Raw genomic sequence first — 5,764 nt, 5'->3', positions numbered from 1 at the left:
AACAGGCAATGGCGATTCAAATGTATTTTGGGGTGACGATTGGCAAAAAGAGGATGCTGATTCAGCGGTTATCCAATCGTTTTGTTGATTTGAAAAAGCGATTTTTATGGGATGGTGTGCAAAAAGGAAACGTCCTTTCTCTTTCCTGCGTCATCACCGGTATGACAACGGTTCATCCGTCAAGTCAGGCGCTCTTTTTGAAATAATTCAAGATATCAGCCGGATTTTTCTCTCTCCTCCTTGTAAGTATAAAAGGTTTTGGCACGCTCGTCTTTTCCTCTTTATCACTTACAAAACTCTCTCAAAGAACAAAGGCGATTTCTCTTACTGTTCATCATCTTCTCCATGCTTCTACAATGGCATACTCTTCTTCAGTTCATGATACCTCTGTTCGCCAACCCCTTCTCACCATCAAACCTCAACAAAACCTGATCATCGATCTCACTCCTTTTATCTATGAACCCTACATGCTATATGTCATCAAGTGTCTCAAATACTCCCCTCTCGTCGATGCTTTGACCAAAGTTGAAGTCGTACCAATGTCCTGCCTCTTACTCATCTACTCCATTGCATATTACGACAAAACTACTGAAAGGATTCACTTTGAAGTCCACAACGAGAAGACTTCCATCTCCAAGCACCGCTTCTGTGCCTTAATTGGTCTTTCTCAAGAACAAACCCTGGTAAACCCTGAATCCATCACCACTGGTCAACTATTCGCTATGTTTTATCAAATGGGGTATACTGAAACCCTCACCGCCATTACCAAGTTCAAGAAGTATTGCCTTCCTCCTCAATGGAATGGCCTTTTCACTCTGCTGTTTAAAGGGCTCTCTGAGCTAAGCGACGGCTCGGATGGGGCGATCAAGTCTTTTATGACTGTGCTATATGGACTGTACCATGGGATAGATTTGGATTATGGAACCATTATTTGGCAACAACTGGTTCAAAGCTTGGTCTCTTTGTCCAGACACTCATAGATCTCTTGTGGGTGATATTGGTCTATAATCACTAAGTGGGCAATGGATCGTCTTCACGTTCCAATCACGGAGGATTCTCTTCTCTCCTCTATCACCACTTTTCACACAACCAAGATAATCGTCACAGATCCCACCAAGTACTCCTTCATTGGATCCGTTTCCTGATACCATGCTTGCTTGTGTCTCTACAGCGAGTAATGTTTTGCAACAATATCGAAAGATTCCGTCTTTGGGTCCATGGGAGCTAACGCCAGCCATGGTACGCTCCATTGAAGAATCTGACAAGCCAGCAAAAAGGGGAAAGAAACCTGACACCCAGAAAGAGACGCATGTTTCCAAACCATCCAAGGGGCAAACCCCTAAGAAGCGAAAGTTTGAAAACAATGCTCCATCCCAATCTCAACAGAAGAAGCATGCTAGGAAGCTTATACTCCAATCTTCCAATGATCCAGACTCAGAGTATGTTCCTCCCAAACATAAGTTTGTTCCTCCTTCAGAATCTGAGAGCGAATGCTCTGATGATGAGGCTTTGGGTCGAGGTGATACTCCGCCTCGCTCCACTACCCCAGAAATTCCAGTTTGCTCCCATCCTCCTTCTCCTCCACCTGTTACCAACCCAGTATCCATCCTTCCAATATTTCCTATCCCAACCACTCAACTGTAACGCCCGCAGATCCGGGCTAGTCAGATTAGAGGCAATAAGTGTCGAAAATGACTTTTTGGAAAAATATTATTTAGAATAAATAATCTTAACCAAGTTGAAGTATATGTTACAAGGTTTCCGTACGTATAAAGAGTGTCAAAATCCGAGTTATAACAAAGAAGTTATGACCTGACGAAGTTTTACGGCAAAACCGGCACGGCACCGGGAGATGTAAATAGTGAATTTATGATGGAGGACTTTTTAGCCTTATTGATCTAAACCAAAGTTTTATTATATGTTACACCGATAACATCCATAAAAAGAACGCCCAAATCTGACTTCGTATGAGTAAGTTATGATTTTTCTAAGATTCGGCTTAGCAGTGCACGACCCGAAACTCGAATTTTAGTTCGAGCGGTTTTTGGCTTACGCAACCTTAATGAGATTTGAAGATCTCGTTAATAGGAACTCAACGGTAAAAAGATAGATGAAAACGGATTCCGTATGAAGGAGTTACGAATTCTTCGCGGTCATTTAGCAGTCTAAACTCCTCCTACTATAAATTTGAGATCGGTCAAGAATTAGCCAATGGAGCCTAAATGAAAGTTGTAGATCTTGTTTTTACCTATGCGTGGATATAAAGAACGTCGAAAACGGAGTTCGTATGCGAAAGTTATGATTTTTTGAAAATCGGTTGATTTCCACCTTGTGTGCGATGCCACGTGTCAGCACCAGGCTCTATCTGGCTGTAGTCAGCCTGGCTCATGACGTGAATATCAAAAAATCACGACTTGAGTGACCCTCCAGCCTCCTAATCCTTCATTCCTCTCTCTATACTCTCTCTCTAAGCCACGAAACCCCCCGAAAAGCCTAGGGAACCTCCCTAGCACGAGGCGAAAGCCCCGGAGCGCCCAACGGCTCCGAGAAGAAGAGCCTTTCGGCTCGGGAACGCTGCTCCAGCAGCGCCCGGTTTTGAGAAAAACCCACTATAAGTGAGCTATGCCTACCCTATCTTTAGTTTAGCTTATGTTTTAATATAGAAACATTATTAGGAACTTATAATGAGTATTTGGGCTATTATTATGAGTTATATAAGAGTGTTTCTTAACGCTTATATAATAGTAATAATAACTAGACTATTAATTAGTCGCGGTTAACGTTAGACTAAACTCTAGTGGTAATGATACTAGGTTTTGTCCAATGGAAATTGTTTTAACAGTAACGAAGTGCTGTCCAAGTACCGAGTCATCACCTTTCAGGTGAGGGCATAGTTAATTTCATCTTACACATAGATATGAAGTATTGTGACATCCCTAAAATCTCGGCCAGAAAAGACCGATTTTCATTTATGCTTTTAAATAATTTCAGAGTAAATCCTTTTGATTTGAAAGAGTTGCGGAATTTGTTCCCAAACAAAACATGATAAAATAATATTTATCAAAGCATTTCATCAAGAGATCATTTTCATTATATAATCAAAACTCGGGATGTCATGTTCCGATACAGACCATAAAGCATAAACGATAACATTACAAGTCATTCAACAAATATATACATATACAGACTTGTAAACAAAACAACAAGATGATCCATCCATCTTACGCCCTTGTGCCACTTCCTGTAATACAAATAAAACTGAGTGGGTCAGGCTTGGGAGCCTGGTGAGCATATAGGGTTTTCAACCCACAATAAATAAGTTATATTTAATTTCACCAACCAATCACTATCCCAATTACCCATTCCCGTTATCCTCACTTTACGTCCCTAAACAACATCTATCTCAAGGGACCTAATCTAGGATTTTCATCGAGACGGACATCACTGCTAAGGGGTTTCCTCAACAATAGATATCCTAAAGGCAACCATGAGGGGGATAGAGTACACCAGTGAACACATCGTTCACAACACCTACAGGTTCTGAACCTGCTAGCGTTCCACTGGACTGTCTAGAAGATTCCGTGGTCGTTATCCATACTCCGCTGAATAACTAGATCAACAACAACAACATCGAGGCCTCTCATCTGTTTATTACACACCAACTATCTATCCATGTTCTACCCAACATATTAGTAGATAAGAGTATATATTTTCATACCACATAACACGTATTCCATAGAAAACAATTCAAATCTATGAGATAGAATAAAGTGAATATTCATTCACTCATACAATCACAAAATATACACATAACAAGTATATCGCATAAAATACTTCATAGTTACTTGTTAGAAGAAAGTAACTGCACCCTCACACATATAAACCACAATTTACTTAATACACTCAAACCGCACTTGTATTATTATCGTGTTTATGAAAGGTAGTATACACTCACTTGATCAGAAGATGATCGGACAGCACTACGACTTGCAGAAGTAGTAATCCACAGCAGATCAGGAAGATCTCCACAAAAATCGAACTTCTCGCGGGCAGAGCTTCGACTCGGGAACCGCACTTCTCGGGATCTTCGGGATCTTGGGACTTGCCTTGGGGCTAGAGTATGATACCGGGGCTTCGGGGTATTTCTGGCACGCAAAACGATGCAAAACAGGAGAGAGAAGAGAAGAAATGAACAAAACTCTCGGCTGCCCTCGCAAGCCTTTTATAGGGGCTGAGCCTCGCACGTACGCGGGGCGTACTGGTCCGAGAAACGTCACTGCTTAGGTATCTGAAGCCACTTGCTGCGATGTCAACACCTTCGGAGTATGCGGGGCGTACACGAGTACGCGGCGCGTACCTCGGATCAGATCGGTGACTACTCTTCGGATAAGGCTTCTGAATTAATGATTTAATTTAATTCCAAAATAATTAATAAACTTTGGAAATTCATATATTCTTCATACGAACTCCGTTTTCGACGTTCTTTATATCCACGGAAAGGTGAGACTACGCTCTACAACTTTCGTTTAGACTCCGTCGGCTAATTTTGAATTTATTTTTATTATTTATTTTTAATAGGCCACGACAGAAAAACTTCGTTATAAATTCATAACTTCTTCGTTTGACGTCCGTTCTTGCCTAACTTTTTATCGCTTCGATACCAACAATGAGATCTTCGATTCTCATTTAGATTTCTTCGGCTAAAACCCGCTCGATCTCAAATCGAGTATTTCAGACTGCACACCGCTAAGTCGAAACTTCGATAAATCATAACTTACTCATACGAAGTCAGATTTGGGCGTTCTATATATATTTGGAAACCTCGTTTCAACTACTACAACATTAACCAAAGATATTAAGTTTATTTTACACTTAAATTTTGACGCTTATTTTTATTCTTAATTAATCAGACCACATAATTAAGCAATTAAGCACAAAACACATAATACTCAAATAATACATCCTTATTATATCAAAATGGGTTACAAGGTTAACCTAGACTATTACATTGATAAAAACGGCAAGCCCGGAAACACAGGCGTTACAAGTATTTTATATAAATTATGTGCTATGTGTGCATATTATCTGAATACTTGTTGTCTATGCTGGATTTATACATGTTTTAAATGATTTAAACTGTATATGTACTTTATATCTACGATATTGTTGGGGTAAAACATGGGTAGATGTAATAGATGGAATATGAGTTGGATGATGAGTTGAGAGGTTTTATAGACCACGAGGTGAGGGTGAGAGGTGGACAATGTGAGAAGCCTTTTCCCAAACGATGGCCCCGTCATTCAGCAGAGTATGGATGACAACCACGGACTATTCTAGACAATCCAGTAGAACACTAGCAGGCTCGCAACCTGTAGGTGTTGTGAACGATGTGTTCACCCGGTGTACTCTAAACCTAGGTGATCATGCAGACTTGATGCCTAAACTTGAGGGCAAGTTTTGAACTATTCAAGAAACTTTTGGAATCCATAACATATGAGTTTAATATAGGCTTTAATGAAAAGATTCATAAAAATCCATAAATTGAGGACAAATTATGGAGTTCATAAAACTATTTATGGGAAAAAGACTCTTCAAATACATTACCTCTGATTTTAATGATATTTTGAAAAGAAAAACTTTTCATTTTACATAACTTGAGGACAAGTTATGGACTACATTAAAAGCCATAAAGATCATCAAATAAACTAACAAGCATGTCAAATAATGTCCATGATCTAGATTAAACTCATATGAACAAGATAAT

Source organism: Lactuca serriola, chromosome 5 (assembly GCF_051521515.1).
Source record: "Lactuca serriola cultivar US96UC23 chromosome 5, Lser_US96UC23_V15, whole genome shotgun sequence".
NCBI lineage: Eukaryota > Viridiplantae > Streptophyta > Magnoliopsida > Asterales > Asteraceae > Lactuca > Lactuca serriola.
The sequence above is the reverse complement of the archived record's forward strand: the minus strand, read 5'-3'. Positions refer to the sequence as shown.